An 18,940-nucleotide genomic window follows, 5' to 3' on the forward strand; every position below is an offset into this window, starting at 1 on the left:
CAGAGCACTGAGTAGAGTTCCCTGTGCTATACAGTACGTTCTCATTAGTTATCTATTTTATACATAGTATCAATAGTGTATATACGTCAATCCCAATCTCCCAATTCATCCCCCCCACCCCCTTTTCCCCTTGGTATCCATACGCTTGTTCTCTACATCTGTGTCTCTATTTCTGCTTTGTAAATAAGATAGTCTATACCAATTTTTTCAGATTCCACACATATGCGTTAATATACGATATTTGTTTTTCTGTTTCTGACTTACTTCACTCTGTATGACAGTCTCTAGATCCATCAACATCTCTACAAATGACCCAATTTTGTTCCTTTTGTCCCAGAGAGGTGGAGTAGCTTTCCCAAAGTCACACAAGATATGAGTCCAGCTCCATCATGCTCTAAAGCCCCTGCCCTTTCTACCTACCCCCGCGCCAATTCATCACTACTGGGGGCATTATTGTGGATATCCAAATACAAGCTTAAATCAGGAGATAATCCCCATAGGGTTCAAACCATTTAGCCTTCCTTGGGAGTCTGAAGGGGAACATAAAGGCACACACATCAAGTGAGACCCTTTGCACACACACACAAAGAGTCTGCTGACAAAAGTAACCATTAAAACTTTGTTAGAAAATTGAGCAGTCCAATTCCTGGAGATGTATTAACTACCCTACTTCTGATCAAAGGAAAGAAATGTGCTTGCAATTAACATGTTCAGGGAAGCAGAGAGAAAGACAGCTGCTTCATTAACAGTATCCTTGCCAGTAGCGCCAATTAAATTAAGATGGTCTCTTTTCCCCCAAAAGATTTGGTTCCAAACACATTACACAAATTATACTCAGAAAATTTACTGCCAGGAAACCATTTATATTCATGAATCCTAGAACTTTCTTTTGCAATATTTTTCTAAAAAGGAAATTCCCATGGTTGCCCTAAATTATTGGACATTTTTATTTGTACATAAAAGAAGTAAATTCCTCCTCTTCGTGCCTTTAGCCAAGGCAGCCAGTGCCAGCACTGGATCAGCAGGTGCGGCTCCCAGCATCCTCTTAGAGCTGGCTGCAGCATCAAGAGAAAAGCCGGCAGTAATCACTTCGAGGGCAGGACATCATGGGCTTGTCCTCCAGAGCACTCGCCAGCGGCTTAAAACTGCCTGTGGAAGTCAGTGAGAGATGCAGGGCCGTGGGCCTCTTGGTCAAATCAGAGTTCACTCAAGGGTACACGTTGCTTCACAGAGCAAGTGTGGTTCTAAAGAAACAGTCTTCAGACATTTCCCCCTGTAGCTGATCCTCTTTTCTCCCAAGTACCAACATTCCTCCTCTAAGTTCCGCCTTCCAGCTTAGATCCTGACAAGAAACTGGTCAAATGCCATCATGGCAAAACGCCATCTCATAAAGACCAAGAAAAACAAAATAAAACCTAACAATGTTTGTTTTAAAGGACTTCAGAGTGAAGATGTTAACAAATTATAACATCCCATTTACCATCAGAGACCTTGCTTAAATACGTTTTCCTCAATAAATAAACACATTAAAAATCCAGCCTTTCTGAGAAATATTCCTTTTCAAATAGTAATCAGGAGACATAAATATTAAGTTTTATTCAACTGAGCCCATGTTTTTAAAATCATCAGAATCATTTGGAAAGCTTCTAAAAGTGTAGATCCTTGGGCCTCCATCTAAATCTAATGAATCAGAATTACTCAAGGAAGTGCCTGAGAATCTGAATTTTTTACCAGAATGATGATAATTTGACAAGTTTAGGCAACACTGAACTAGGCAGATCTTTTTTGTTTCTATTATATGAATAGCTTTGCATTGAACCGTGTAGCTAATATAGAGATGAAAGGACACAGAGCTCATATTTCGGAAGGATTTGAAATTTAGTCGGAGAAATCAGACAAGACAATAATTACAGGCAGACTGCATTTTATTGCGCTTCACAGATACAACGTCTTTACATTTGTTCTTTGTGTCTCTGTGTCACATTTTGATAATTCTCACAGTATTTTAAACTTTTTCATATTTGTTATGGTGACCTGTGATCGGTGATTTTTGATGTTACTGCCATGCCTCACTGAAGTCTCCAATGATGGTTAGCATTTTTGATCAGTAAAGTTTCTTTCTTTGGCTGTGCCACATGGCATGCGGGATCTTAGTTCCCTGAGCCAGGGAAGTCCAGAGACAGTACTTTTTAATTAAGGTAAAGACATTGGTTTTTTTAGACATCGTGCTATTGTACACTTAATAGACTACAGTATAGGGTAAACATAACTTTTAGAAGCACCAGGAAACCAGAAAATTCATGTGACTCACTTAATTGTGAAATTTGGCTTATTGTGATGGTCTGGAACCGAACCCACTCCGAGGTATGTCTGTATACAATAAGGCGTAAGATAAGAAGTGGTAGAAGAGTGTGTTCCACCACAAGAGATCTAGGAGGTTACAGGGGAATAGGAAGGAAAAGCTTTAAAGAATGTATTTCACTTGAGATGAACTTTATGAAAGTATCATCTTGATGAGAATCAGAAAATGCAAAGCTAAGAGACATAAAGCTCACTATATAATGAGAAAGAATGAGTGACAGTGTTTGGCTACAGCACTGGGAGTAGCCAGCACAAAGGCTGGACATTTAAACCAGTGCTCACCTGAGAGGCCACTGCATGTTTGGCAGTATTGTGTCTATTCAATTTTATAAGAGATTAGATCAATGAACTAAAACACAGAGTCCCCTGGTGATGATATGCTCCAAACAGCACTGCAGCCAGAGCCCTCAGAGAAAAAGACAGGGCTTTGACACTTAGTGAAATGGACTGTGATGTCTGAGCCTGAAATATATGAGATACCAGGTCTTAAAATCAACCCAAATATCCCTCATTTAATTCTATCTACCTACCTACCTGTCTATTTCTACTATGTCATTTCTGCACGGATGACAGGATTGCATGCAATTTTTTTTTGAACATTCAGAAAGCTCAAAATACAAAACTCTTTGGGGATTTGCTGTTTTTGACAACATAAACTCAGTCTAAATTAAGACCTATAGAGGTGAGTTCTACCCACCAATAGACACATCTAAATCCACAGAGGTCAAACAAATAGATTTTGCTATCCTACTGCCAATAGTGAACATGCTCAAATGGTAACAAAGTGATATTTTCCAGGCATATCTGCCGCAGAGAAAAATGACTGATCTCTTTGCATGCTATATTTATGTAAATATTAATCAACAGCTTTTGATAAAGAAAAATACAGCATATGCTTAGGCAAACATGCACATATGTTTTTGAAAAATATTTTAAATACAAGCAGCTTTGCAGAAATTCTCAAGAATTATTCCAAACGTTAGCAATTATATTCTCAAAGGAAAGATTGGTCTCTATAAATGAAATAAATGCAGGGATCTTTTTTTTATTTAAGTACTCGTGATTGTGCAACACAGATGTCGAGATATGTTTATTCTAAGAGTTGGGAAAATAAGCACAAGGCTAGGGACACAGACCTAAAAGAAATCAAGAGCTAAGCAGAAAAAAAGAGACTGGAAAAAACCTGTATATTATTTTCTCTTCTCCTTTCTAGTCCCTTTCAGTGTGAGTTTATCGAAGCATTGCTCTCATGAGAGTTTAATGTTTGGACAGCTCTGTACTGAAAAATAGGGAAGAGACAGGTAATAATAATTACTATTTTTTAAGCATCTAGTTTGTGCTAGAACATCTGCTAGACTCTTTACATGTGTGATCCTGCAAAGTAGGCAGCTCTTATTACCCACAGAAAGATTAAAGAAATTATCCAAGGTTATAGAACCAGTAATAATAGTGCCTAATTCATTGGGCTATTATGAGGATTAAAAAGGATTAGAACATGAAAAGTATTTAAAACAGTGCCTGGCATGCAGTAAGTAAATATAAGTCACCATTATTATGTAATTAGAAGACCAGTATCTACATATACTATATATAGAACTGAAATATATATAACTATATTATATAAATAATATAAAAATATTTCTATAAAATATAACTAAGTTAAAATGCTCTCCATTTCTGTATTCTTGTCACATTTTTAGTGTTATTGATTCATGGAAGCACCATTTCTCAGTTATTTTATATTGAGAATCACTGCTATAATCTAAAATTGAGTTAAAGGATATTAAAGCACAAATATATGGAAGGAAGGCCTCCCTGTGATTTATTAGCAGAGTGAATAAACAGATCATATAATACCATTTACAATTTCCACCTGCTTTATTTGCATAACTGTGCAGTGCGTGCCCAATCACAGAGACAGATTTGTAAGAGGTATGTCTGTCTATGCAAGTTTAAATGTGTCACAGCCAAGGCAAGGCCTCTCGGGCTTCTTCCCTATGAGGACAGAGAACAGATTTCAGAAAGCCTCGGCCAAATTTTCTTACTAAATTCTTTTGTTTCAAAAAATATATAGCTGTCTTTTTTAAAAAGTTGTCTAGAGATTACCATGCTAAGTGAAGTAAGCCAGACAGAGAAAAACAATTATCATATGATACCACTTACATGTGGAATATAAAAAAAAAGATACAAATGAACTTATTTACAAAACAGAAACAGACTCACAGACATAGAAAACAAACTTACGGTTACCAAAGAAAAAGGGCTTGGGGAGGATAAATTAGAGGTTTGGGATTAACAGATCCACACTACTACATATAAAATAGATAACCAGCAAGGACCTACTGTATGGCGCAGGGAACTATACTCAGCATCTTGTAATAACCAATAAAAGAAAAGAATCTGAAAAAGAATAGATAAATTATATGTATAACTGAATCACTCTGTTGTACCCCTGAAGCTAACACAACATTGTAAATCAACTATACTTCAATCAAGAAAGAAAGGAAAAGAAGTTGTCTATGTTAACATGTAACAGGTCTATTATTGTTATTTATAAATAAATGTAAATGCATATTCAAATTTTTTGTTTTAATTTCTAATATTTAACATATAATATTAGTAGATATAACCCACAAAAAAGCAAGGGACCTCTGGGGAATTTCAATAACTTTTAAGACTGTAAAAGGGGGGACTTCCCTAGTGGTCCAGTGGTTAAGACTCCACACTCCCAATGCAGGGGTCCTGGGTTCGATCCCTGGTCGGGAAACTAGGATCCTACATGCTGCACAGCACAGCCAAAAAAAAAAAATAGAGACTGTAAAAGGTTCTGAAACAAAAAGTTTGAGAACCCCTGCTACAGGTGTTATTGCTGCAATTCTCATGGAAAAACTGAGGCTTGGCTTCACCCAGCCTCAGCAGCATCATAACTGATCGGACTGGAGTATGAATGTAGACGTGTGTGCACATTTTGCATGTCCCATGCATGCCTGGTGTGGACAAGTGTGAAGCAAATGTGGAAATTAATCAGAGAGTCCTAGTATATAGTGTATTTTATTTCACGTCCTCACCTGATAGCCTTAAGAGGTAAGTGCTATTATTATCTGCATGTGAAGAAATTAAGATATAAAGAGAAAAGGGGCATTCAATAATAAACGTATAAACATTGAGGCAGAAATAATAGGCAGAAAGCCCATTTTCATCTAGAAGGGGACTCTCCCATCTGAGATAAAAAGAAAAAATTAAGGAAAGGCAGAATGGGTGAAACAGAGCAAGTCTCAGAGGAAACAAACCATCAAACAATAACCACCCCCTTGTTAGATCTTGAGAAATTGTTCCTCTCCATTCATACATAGAGATATTAATACTTAATCTACCTTCCTCCAAGTTTGTAAGGATCAAAACAAATGCAAATGCTTATGGAAATTCTCTTCAAGATTTAAAGTCCAGAAGTAATAAATAAGGTTATATTGTGTATGTTCAGAAAGCACTGTAATTGTGCTCTTATGAGTATTTTAAGATTACTCAGTTTAGTGGGACTTTCTACTTATTAGTTTGATAATTTCTTAATGTTAAGCACAGTATTTTTGAGTGTTGTTTATGTTTTTCTACCTTTGAAATCATGATACATGTTAAGCTAAGAGTTGCCAACGTGTTTGAATAGCGTTGCTAATTACTGGCATTTTCATGAATACTACAACCATATGCTCTGTAAATGACTAGGAAAAAACCTCAATCACAGAGCTTTTCAGAAAGCCAGGATCCCTCTTGTGGGCTATCATGAGAGGAAGGCCAGAAAAATAAATGCTTTCCAAATTTCCCTTGTAGATTGTTGACTTGAGGGTTATTTTACGAAATAGAATTGGCCATTGTTTACTTTTCTTCGCGTGTGTGTGTGTGTGTGTGTGTGTGTGTGTGTGTGTGTGTGTTTGTCAAGTCAAGCACCAGCAATCTGTTTGCAAATGGAATATTACCAAGCTACCCTCAAAAGCTTTGACCAAGCACATTCATCTCACTGTGTCTGGCAGCAACCACAGCAAGGGTGTCTATGTTTACAGATCTTGGCAATGAGCTGTCACCGCAGCTTGTCTGAGACCTGCTCGGGAGGACTCACGCAACTCTCAAGGCTGATACTACTCTGGTTTAGCTTAGAAAGTCAAGAAATGTGAAGCTTCTTGCATTTCTAACACTAGCTGTACAATCAAAGGCAAATAGCTCCAATCTCTGTTCCTCCATAACATGTGGTTAATAATAAAGTTTATTAAAGAAAATGCAATCTGCAATCTTTATTTCTGCCCCCCCCCCAAAAAAAAGCATTTTGAAGTTCTGAAGGTGAGCACTATGGAAATGTTACACATTAAAATCATTATGTAATGTCTATCTCATCTCCACAAATGGATGTGCTCGAGAAATAAGAGGCCCACTCTGAAACCAGCCTTGTTCTGTCTTTGACATTCAATAACATCAAGAAGACAAAATTGGAAACAACTAGAAAACCATATAAAGCAATCCACAGAAAGGACGAGATTTATGATACAGACCAAGCACTATAGGAGTTTGGAGAAAGGTAATTAGGCTAGAGTGACCTGAATTGTAATATAAAAAGAAGAAAAAAAAAATTCTGAAACCTAACAATGTTGCGGTAACGTAAAATATTTTGCTTAATTCTTTCTTTCCAATATCATGTTCTACAAATACGTGTGTGCAAAAAGAAAGAGAACGCCTTTGCCTTCCATCCGACATTCTCTTCTGAAGTCAAGTTTATGCTCAGTGCCAAAGAGAGAAGTACAGCTGACCCTTGACAACGTGGAGAGTTAATCCGAGTATAACTCATAGTTGGCCCTCTGTATCCTCACATCCAACCAACCATTCAACCAACGGACCATGTAGTACGATAATATTTACTATTGAAAAATATCCCCGTATAAGTGGACCCGTGCAGTGCAAACCCACGTTATTCAAGGGTCAACTGTACCATCCTATTCACAGATACTTGAGTACTGAATAAACACATCATACCAAAATTTTATTCCTGAGAAAATATCTCCAAGTCTCTGTGAGCCACACGCATTCACTATCACTGGAAACAGAAGAATAAAAAGTACAGAATTTTCTTCCCCTACAACAAACGCTTGTAGCGTCTTCCCTCCGAAAGTTTTCACAAACATGAACCCTATGGTAAAATCTGAGACTTTGAATTTATTATTAGTCTCGTGTGAATTTATGCAAGAGATACACTTCCCTAAATGAAAGCACAGAAATGACTCCATGAACTAAACACAAACAATTGCACACAAGAGATAACTATTTTTAGAGAAAATGATAAAAATGAACATAAAAAAGAAAAAAACACAGGAGGCTGTTCATCAGAAGACTGAAGGTAAAAATATTTCAAAGCAGTATCTGACATGGAAGACTTGATTGAATAATTCTGGGCACAGTTCCTTCAAAATGTAATTCACAATAATATCTTAAAATGTATATAAATAAAAACTACTTAATAAAAACCGAATAAACATTTGACTTTCTCTAAGTGGATGAGTAAATTGTACAATTTCTACCCAACCTCTGCTACTTCCTTTTAGAATTCGTGCAAGAAAAGCAAATGCGTATGTAGTTCTTGGACCTAGCAATGTGTGGACCTTGGATTTCTGTAGGCCTTAGTGATGTCAGCCTTGGATGGCATTCTCCCTGTTACATGACCACTGCGGGTCCTAAATAGTATATCTAAGATCTTTAAACATGTGCTGTAGAAAACATTAAAGAATAGGTCTTGTAAGCATTACATGGTCTTTATACAATACGTTTACACAAAGGTATACTATAACAGTTAGATGGACATGAACACATTCATGAAGAGCATTTATGCAGGTTTACTCTAGTCTTACTATAGAGCGTGAGGTTTTACATGGAGGCAGAGACCCTTAAAACAGTGATGTGCCCTGCTGATTAGTTGACTCATTCACTCATCCAAGAAGCAATTATGAACGGCTTACTCTATGCCAGGCACTGCATTAATCATATGAATAAGACATGAGTAAATAAGATTTGATCCCTTTTTCAACTCACAGTATAGTGGGGCTGACAAGCAACGTTAAAAGAGTGAAAGCATACTAGATTCATGTTCAAAACACTGTACGGTGACAGAGGAAGCAGTAGCCAACTAGGCCCACAATGGTGCAGAGCCTTGCAAAAACAGAAGAAAAAAACAACTTATTTCACAACACTCTGGGGACAGATAATGCAAGCAAGTGAAGCAGCCCATGCAAATACATGGAGACATGAAAGAAAATGTGGGCTTTTCAGTGCTACATGTGGTTTAGAAGGCCTGGTGCACAGAGCATGTGTAGGCAAGTGGCGGGAAGAGAGGTTGGGAAGGGAAGCAGAGCCAGATCATGTATGTTATGTTAAAGGAATCCAGATTGCTCCTTGAAGGCATTGGGAGTGACCTAACCAGACCTGTGGTTTAGAAAGAGAACTTGTGGAAGCACCAAGAACAATTTAGTTGAGCTAAGAGATCACTGCAATCTGGTATTATATATGCCACTTTCCTGATGGGAAAACAAGCAAGAATGTTCTGAAGCTGACTTTAGTTAACAACTGGGACAGATGCTGCTAGTTGCCTGCATACTATCTCTATTCCTTTTCAGCACTACCTACAGAATTACAATTTTCTTTGGAGTGGCAATGTGCCAAATTAGAAACGCTCATCTCCCTCAAAATCTGATTTGATGCTAAAGCCAAAGGACCACAGTTATGTCCAAAAAGACGTAAGAGGGGAAATCCTACTACTGGGAGGAGTTTCTGTAAAACCTGTTGTTTTCCCGATTAAAAAGTAATATACAGTGAACACATGCCTTTCTGTTCAACCTTGCTCCTTCTTTCTGCCTGAAACATGAATGTGATACCTAGAGATGGAGTCATCGTGTTGTGAACTTCAGGATAAAGCCACACACAAAGGATGGGCTTTTCAGCATGTGAAGAAAAGAAAGAATCTGGTTCCTTAATGATTCTGAATCCATATACAAGCCCCTGTGTCTCTGTTCTTTGAAGTAAAAGGCTTTTGCTTTAGTCTTCCAGGGCTCCCCTGAATCTCAAAAGGCTGTCTCAAGAGTTAATGATTAGGAAATGTGAACACGTAGAAACAAAGAATACATGTTGGGCTGGGAAACTGATAACAATTTAGACTCTAAATCCAACACATGGCAGAATCACCGAATTCCCAGTTCCCTGAAAGACACAGAAAAAGGTCTGACACACATTCCTAAGTTGTTTTTACAGGAAACAGACCCCCACTAGATGAAAACTGCTGACTGCAAGCATTCAGGCCCCAGACCGATTGAAACCAGAAGGTTGACGATGCTCAAAACTTCACCTCAGGCTTCCCTGGTGGTGCCGTGGTTAAGCATCCACCTGCCAATGCAGGGGACACAGATTCGAGTCCTGGTCCGGGGAAGATCCCACATGCCGTGGAGCAACTAAGCCCGTATGCACAACTACTGAGCCTGCATTCTAGAGCCAATGAACCACAATTACTGAGCCTGAATGCCACAACTACTGAAGCCCATGCACCCTAGAGCCCATGCTCCACAACAAGAGAAGCCACCACAACGAGAAGCCCATGCACTGCAATGAAGAGTGGCACCCACTCGCCGCAACTAGAGAAAGCCCACATGCAGCAACGAAGACCCAACACGGCCAAAAATACATTAAAACAAAACAAAACAAAACTTCACCTTGATGCCAACCAATCCAAGAACTGAGCACAAGCTGATGGGGCACTCTGCAGCCTCCCTCACATTGTGTTTGAAACCCCTTCCTTAAAAGCCATCAGGGAATTCAAATCTTTTGAGCATGAGCTGCCTGTTCTCCTTGCTTGGTGCCCTGCCATAAACACTGTACTTTTCTTCACCAGAAACCAGTGTCAGTAGATCGGCTTTGCTGCACGCAGGAGAGTGGATCCAAGTTTGGCTCAAGAGTGCAGTTACTTCAAGCCACTGTGGCATCCCTAACTGCCCATCTCCAGATTTATTTTGATATGTAAAAGCAAATTTCTACTTGGTAAGGACCTATAGTCAGATTTCAACTACGTATAGCGAAAAGTAACACTGACTCAGCAACAAAGGAAAATTGATGGACCAAAAAAAAAAAATCTAAAAAAACAAAAAAACTAAACAGTAAACAAGCAGAGAAGAGAATCTTGCTCAAGACAGAGAACGAACCAGAAAAGACCCACTAAGCCTTTTATTGTGGTGTATAGTCCCAAAAGCCTCAATCTTTGTCTTTATCCATCTCATCTTTTCTTGATTTTTTAAAAGTTTAAACCCATGATGTAATTCCTCCTATTCTACCTCACCATTTTTTGTTTTTAAAGATTTCCTAGGCTTGACATAGGATTAAGAGTAAACTAGGCCTCAAACTTAAGGATGACCTTTGTTATTACCTGAAAACACAAGCAAATAAATACCCAGAGTATTTAGAGGGCCCCCATGTCACCCTAATCCATCATTTTTCTCTCATACTGCTAGCTAAAAAGTACCTATTAAAGGAAGTATTATTAAAATATCTTACTGAGGCAAACAAGTTTTGGTGAAAGGAACAATCAGAGCCATAGTCACTAGTTTTTTGTTTGTTTGGTTGGTTGTTTTTTCCATGAAAGCAAGAGATGAATGAACATCGGCATTATCCTAGATTTAAAGAGAAAAACTCCCATCAATACACATTTTTTAAACTGTGCCAGATCTACCAAGTGAGGCTTTGGAACCCCTACACAAGGGGTAGGTCACATCTTCTCCTCCAGTCAACGTGTGCAGTTCCCATTGGCATTTCTGGGCTTCTAGCCATAAAGGGAGACTAGCATGTGGGTCTCAGCTATTCAGTTTCCCTGCACATCACAGGAACTGTTCTGATTATATGTGGGCTAATGCTGACACACTGTGTTGTTCCAACTAAGTAATTCCAAACATTCCCATCTGAAGCCAACCTACATTACCCCTCTGGCTGCCAGATGTTCTTGTGAGGAACTGTCTCCTCTGCCGTGTCATGAACCTTGATTAAAGCAGATGAAGGGCACTATATTTACTTCATCACCCTTATGTGGAACAATGTCCTGGCTATTGATTACAACTGGTCTGCAGTTGGAAAGAATAACCATTACTATATGAAAAGTTCTAAAAGCTCAACTGAGAAAACATGTAATACAACTTAACTGATTGATTTTAACTAACGACTGGTCAGCCTGACCTAAATGGACAAATCCTTTGTGACATTACTTACTTTTATTACGGTCCAAGAGTCAGTCATATCACTTCTGAGAAGCTGGTTTTCTGTTGGATGTGGATGATAAATAATGAAAGAGTCACCTCCATACAACACTGCAAAAAAAGAAAAGAAATGTTATGCATAACATATTTTACCTCTACCCAGCTGCATGCTGGTTTGATTGACCCCAGATGCTAGCAAAAGGCAAGGCAAAAAGCAAAACCACATAGCATGTTTAAACATCTTTTTATTTATACCTGCATAATGAACTCAATGGTCAGGATAAACATTTAAAAATAAGATTTACTATGAATATCATTAGTCAAGCTCTATCATAGCTCAAACTTTATGATGATTAAATACGAAAAGCCTTATATTGAATCAGAATGGTAGAGTTTTCACAAATGGTATTAAAGGAGAGAATGGGGAAAGATAAAAAAGAATGATAATTTTTTTACACCAAAAGCTGTGCTATCTATAACCTTCCAAACCTGGAACCTTCAGAAATTAGAGAAGCTAACATTAGTGCAGACTTAAAAATACAGGAAAAAATGAGATGTTCTGTGGTAGACACAGGGTTTTTAGTGATACGTACTCTAGATCTGATGGTGAAGACATACAAGTCTGGTGGGGCAGAGACAACGTGTAGCTCTAAAATTCTATGGCTGGCATACCAAAAAGTTTCAACTCAAGTATCAATTCTAATTGACTGGTAGTATTTCTCTGGAACATTATATTGAGCAATCTTCAGAGAGAGAATCCAAGATCAGAAAGAAAAAAATGCTATAACAGACTAGTAATACCTGCCATGGAGAGAAGCAGTAAGAACATGCATCAAACATACCATCCTACCTACGGTATGAGTTTCTGCAATCAACTGTAGTTTAAATATAAAAACTTCAGTTCCTTTTCTCTTACTAAAGCCAAATAAAGTTTTAAGAGAATTTAAATATTCCGGATTTTTTTTTTTTTACTATCTACTCTGCCACAGTTGCTAGAGCTTTTTCCCCATAGCACCACTTTCCATACTAGCAGATTAGTTTATTACTCTGACAATTATCCATGGTATCTCCCCCAATGTATGACTCTACTTGAGGTAAGAAACAAACAAGTTCATTTATCACTTAACTAGGACAGAAATATCTAGAATTTATCAGAATAAAGTAGAGAATGGGTCCTAAGGGTATGGGTAATCCAAATTGGATAATCGGTTATTTTATTAAATGTTGACTTAAATGCTATTTAACATCACCTATGTTTTCATAGTGAGATAGATGAAAATCAGCCATACTCTAGAACATGTGACTATAACTTATTTTATTTATTTCAATAAATATTTATTGGGCATCTAGTCATTGTCAAGCATTAGTCTAAAAATTACACAAAGGTAAAACAGTTATTGTGGTATACTTTAAAGTGAACACAGTCTGGATATATGTATAACTGGTTCACTTTGCTGTACAGCAGAAACTAACACAACATTGTAAATCAACTATACTTCAATAAAAATTAATTAAAATAACTAAATAACACAGTCTGGTCTCTGTCTTCAAAAACTTACGATTTAGTAAAAGAGATCAATATTCAACTAACTGATTATATAGGACAATTTCATATACACAAAACAATAACATGTACAGTTTGTAGCTAGAGCAGAAATTATTAAATTTGAGAAGACTACTGCTTTTTAAATTAAGGACTTAGTAGAAGTACCCCAAATCCTTCATTGAAATAAACAAAGTCAATGAATCAGGAATGGGTTTACCCTAAACCTGGCTGCTTATGCCACACCGGAGGAGACCCAAAAGGACTGTGAACATACTTCTCGTCAAAGAAAACATGAAAGGAGTTTGGAGTCCACAAGAAGCATTCATCCCTCCATTCTGCCATAATGGTCCTCCTGCTGCTCCAGGCATCTAAACCCAAGGTATGCTCATCAGCTCAACGTTAGAAAGAAGACAGTCATCAGCAAGGTCTTCCAGATGACTATCATGAAAGGAAATGATGGAAATGTCCAAAGTGAGCCAAGAGTATGAATTCAGAGGAAATACCAGTTTACTAATTCATCAGCAATTTACTGATGCCTACTGCACGCAAGGCAGTTTGTAAGGGATAGGGAATACAAAGTTGACAGAATTCCAATTTCTGTCCTCATTTCAAGAATCTCGGGTCTGGAAGGGGAGGAAACAGCTTTTAAGGAAATGAGTAGAATGAATTTGAGCCTTTTCCTAACCACTTTCCCTTCCCTCCCCTTCTCCACAACAAGCCAACTGTACAATATCATGTAGGTTAGCAGGGAGCACACAAAGACTTGTGGCAGGGCATCCAGTCCACAGGCACCTGAGGAAGTGAGAAATAGGAGAAGGGTGGGACCTAAGCAGAAGATAGATCCATCTCAATCAGAAGCAGTGGGTCTGCTGACATCTTAGGAGGCAGGGCACAGGGAGTGGATGCCTGGAGGTGGAGGTGGCAGGCCTGGATGGTAAACTGGTTATACTGAACAAAGTAAATTGTTGAGAATAACGAGAGCTGGGTTTCTCACCGGCAAATGTATTGATACTTACATACATAGTAAAGGAGAGAGTCTATAAAGAGTAATACTCTGACATGCTGCCTGGAAATTAGAGGTATCCATATGACCTCATGTATATTTATGTATGTACATATATATTATATATATATTCAAATAGATATAGAAATAGTATAAATATGCTTATATTTTCTAGCTTTCTATGTTGAGAGAGCTGAGAAGTGATGGCATCCCGCTAGTAATGAGAGCCCAGATCTTAGAACCACAACTTCTTGGATAAATAGCTGATTCCAGAATTGGGGCAGGGAAAGTACAAGATAAGGCAGGAACATATTTTGGGGCCAGAAAGTAAGAAAGCGCTCAAAGAATAATGAGTACGTGTCAAAAAGACACAGGAGCCTTGAATAGGGTTCCCACTGGCCACATCTGGGGCAAATTCAAATGTCAAAACTCATAATGATAGTAACAGATGACAAACCAATGAATAAAATAGGAATCCATGAAACTATGCTGATCAAATTCAAAAATAAATGAGAAATTTCTTCTCTATGCTGGAATGTCAACAAATAAATGTAGATTGTAAGGGAAAATCAACATTTAGCAACCATGATATTGAGCTTGATACAAGTACTGGTTGTCAATAGAGGCTTAAATGTGGTAGATAAAGGTGTGATGACAATAGGATATGGACATAATCTTAGGATATTTTCCCCACAAAGTACTATCATTAGTATTAATATACTCAGGGAGAAATGGTGACTTTACAGTGGAGAAACCTGGCAAGCACCAACATGATCAGGTGAAAAGTAAACACCCCTGTGTGCCCCAAGATGTGATGCACTGGTAAGAGCATAGCAACACTTTTATGGTACTACTGCCAAGAAAGCTTCAGTCTGGTCAGGAGGAAACACTGGGGAGACCCAGGCTGAGTGTCATGTGACAGAGAGAACACAGAGCCTCCATTATATAAAACTGTGAAGGGTGGGAAAGATGGCGGAAGGAGGAACACCTGTATAATTGGAGGAAACTGAACAGATATAATAATTTAATGTAACATACATTCCTGGATGGGATGCTGGCCCAGAAGAGACACTTTGTTGAACAACTAGAGAAAAGTGAATGGGATCTGTGGATTTGATGGTAGTATTTTATCAACAATTTCCTGATCCAGAGAGTTTCATAAAGGTTATGTAGGAGTGTGTCCATGTTTGGGGAAATAACACACTGCAGCATTTAGGGGTAAGAGGGCATCAAGTCTGCAATTTGCTTTTAAATAGTTCCAGAAAAGACTAATGGTAATGGAGGTATTTTTTAAAAAGGGGGTGATGGAACAAATGTGTTAAATGTTAATAGTTGGGGAATCTCTGTGAGGGATACATAGGAGGTCTTTGTAATATACTTCAACTTTTCTGTAAGTTTGAAATTATTTCAAAATTATTGAGCTGATTTTTCTTAAAGTTAATGTGCTGAAGACTATTGCAGAGAGGTACAGCAGGAACAAATAGCCCACAAACCCAGGTAATTTTCTTCATCTTTCTCATAATTAACTGAATTTCTAATTCAAGCTCTAGAGACTGCCAAGATTCATATTCCATTCAGTGACTCCCCATATACTCCTTTTCAGGGACCTATATCTAAATTCTGGACTCTAATAAATTCCAGGATATTGGGGAGAAAGATGTGGGAAGACAGCCTTCATTTTCACCAGCCTTGCAGGTATCCAGAGACAGTGATGACTTTATCTGGTCCCATCTCAGCATCCCATGCAGATCCCTGAAGAAATATTCCTCATTCTCCTTTCACACAGCTCCTTCAGGTTTGCTGCTCTCTCTACCCTAGTGACAACCTGGCGTGACATAAGCTCCCCCCAGCCCACCCCCCTCTAAAAAACTCATATACAACTATACCAGGGTAAAGTATGGGGGGGATTCTTGAACTGACTGACCGAGATTAACTTTCTGCCACTTTAAGGAATAGAGCACAAACTAAATATTTAACTGAAATATAGAAAAAAATCTAAAAACTAATTTACCTGCACTTTTGAGTTTGTGATGTGACAACAGAAAGTGGGGGGATGAAGGAGGCGGAGTTCCTGCCTGGCTTTTGAATGTCACAATCTTAAATCCGTAAGAGAACAGAAAGGAAGACTCGCAGCTCATGTGAAACCATTTGACAAAACATCATGAGTAGGGACTTCCCGGGTGGCACAGTGGTTAAGAATCTGCCTGCCGATGCAGAGGACATGGATTTGAGCCCTGGTCCAGGAAGATCCCACATGCCACGGAGCAGCTAAGCCTGTGCGCCACAACTACTGAGGCCCGTGCACCTAGAGACCGTGCTCCGCAACTAGAGAAGCCACCGCAATGAGAAGCCCACGCAACACAACGAAGAGTAGCCCCCGCTCGCCACAACTAGAGAAAGCCCGCGCGCAGCAACGAAGACCCAGCGCAGCCAAAAATAAACAACTAAATTGAAAAAAAGCAAAACAAAACAAAAATAAACATCGTGAGTAACGGTGATACTCCCTCTCCTCATCCCACTCTCCAAGATGGGAAAAGGATAATGTACATGGAGGCGAAGGAAGAGAGTCAGAAGACGAAGAGCTGGACATTGGTAGGACCCAGAAAGAGAGAGGGGCCCTGGACCCTGTTTTCCTGAGCTAGTCCAGAGAGGGAGCAAAACCCCAGATAAGTTTGTGGGTTCAAAATCAGGTAGATCTTATATCCCATTTTCCCAGGAGAGTCTTGTGGAGGTGGAAAAACCCAAAAAAGCAGTGACTGCCTGCATGTCTAGACCAGTGGTTCTCATCCCTGGCGAAATGTTGGCACTACCTGGGGACTGTACCAACACTCAAACTCCTATCCAGGGCATGATTCTCAAACATTAACAGGTATCAAAAGCACTTTCAGAGTTCTTAAAAAAAAAAAAAAAATCTACCTATCTATCTGGATACCATCCACAAAGTTCCTGATTCAGTAGGTCTGGGATATACCAAGAATTTCAGTTTCTAATCAGTCTCTAGGTCAGGCTGAATACTGCTGCTTCTAGACTACACTTTGAGACCCTTGCCCCAGGTATTGGTAGATGTAAAGCTCCTCAGGTGATCTTTACATTCAACCAGGGCTGGTAACTGCAGGTCTAAGCAGATGGAGCCTCAGGCAATCCCCCAGACATTCCTGTTTATTGCATGGGAGAAAAAGAAAGCATTCCCAATTGGGTCTAAAAGTTGCACAGTGGTAGTGGAATGACCCTGATTCCAAAGAAACGAACATTCCCGTGAAAGCCTGTGTCAATGACTGATCAAGAACTTGGTGGAGGACAGACAGCTCAGGAGATGCCTCTGCAACCAGATGACATCAAGGAGCAGAAAGCCCTGTATTCCTTTCATCACCACCCTCCACCCCCCACATACACGCACAACACAGTCACAACCCAGGGAGAAAGTAAGTGGGGCAGTGGGACTTGCTGTTTGGCTGAGAGAGTTAAATGTTTATCACCTTAGTGGAACAGGCACTCAAAATAAAAATTACACTGAGGCATAGAAAAATTTTAAAGCTAAACGTTTATGGCCTGATATTTTTTAAGTAGTAATAAGCAAGGTCATTTTTCATGGCTAAAGGGACCAGAAAGGGTGTGAGAAGAGTGGTTAAAGTTTGGAATGCTAGATGAGGTAATGGACATGGGAACTGACCAGAGATTGCTAAAAGGATTATCGACCTGAGTTGCGGGGCCAGCTGAGATTGGAAGCCATAAATTTGTAGTGGCATCAATTCACACAGTTGGGTAACTTTTCAGCACGTGCTGCCAGCCACCTCACAAAAGCAGAAGGAATTGTTTACATTGATCTAAAGTTGAGGGCTTGTGGATCGGTATAGCTAAAGGGCAAATCAATGAAGAAAACTACAGCTCTTGAATGTCAGTTGTTTAACTATTAACTCTCATGGAAAAAGACAAGCAGCCAATTAGGCTTGAAGAAGGTGGAAACTTGCTAGCACAGGGTGTAATACAATGCATTACCAAAATGGGAAATATATTCAAACTCAGTATTGCTCTGGGGCAGGCATGAAAATCAGTGGGCGGATATAGGAAGTGGGAGCATCAGAGAAACCACAGTTTGAGAACCTAATCAATCAGCTAGAGAGCAAATTATTTAACCACAATCAACTTAAAAATAATAATTTGAGGGCAAATAATGAACTAAGTTTCTTTGGAATAGATATTCCTTTCTGAGACAAGAGAATAGCAACTATCAACACATACATAAAAGTCATCTTTTCCAGCTTTTTAAGGGACTAAAAGACTCATGATTCTTGTATTCTAAAAAAGAAAAATCTAAAAATCAACTAAAAGAGGTTTTTTGAATCATAATCTGAGAATTCAAACACTATCAAGTTACTTAGTATCTTTGACTTAGTACCAAATCAGACATTCCCAGAATTGTTACCTGGTATATGTTTTAGATGTTTTGCAATGGTAGTTTTAGTGGGCAAAACTAAAGGGATAATTGCTTTCATGTTTATCAGCAAGCTTCATTTTCCTTTCCTTACCATGAAAAATCCACTGAATTGGCCTTAACCCAAAAGTTCTTTGTGGTGAGTCTGAGAATGCAGCATACGTGTTTGCCAAGATAGTTATATGATAATGTTAAATTCAATGGGGCACTTATCGTACGAGCTTTAAAAAAGAATAAGAAATGGCACAATAGTTTCCCCTAGTCTGCACTGAAAAAAATTCCCTTAAAAGAATCTTCTGATCATATTCTACAATTTATTTTAAATGGGAATTGCAGAA

The 18,940-nt window shown here is 38.7% G+C and overlaps 1 long non-coding RNA gene across 1 annotated transcript in view; it reads right to left on the reverse strand.

The window, feature by feature from the left end:
• The window catches only part of LOC117314279 (uncharacterized), a 305,123-nt gene extending 291,523 nt beyond the window's left edge, over positions 1-13,600 (reverse strand). The window contains exons 1-2 of the long non-coding RNA XR_004529022.2: positions 13,442-13,600; positions 11,635-11,732 (exon numbers count right to left, since the gene is read on the reverse strand). This is a non-coding gene — a long non-coding RNA (uncharacterized lncRNA). The remainder of the gene's footprint in view (positions 1-11,634; positions 11,733-13,441) is intronic.
• Positions 13,601-18,940: the final 5,340 nt, after the last annotated feature.

Source organism: Tursiops truncatus, chromosome 11 (assembly GCF_011762595.2).
Source record: "Tursiops truncatus isolate mTurTru1 chromosome 11, mTurTru1.mat.Y, whole genome shotgun sequence".
NCBI lineage: Eukaryota > Metazoa > Chordata > Mammalia > Artiodactyla > Delphinidae > Tursiops > Tursiops truncatus.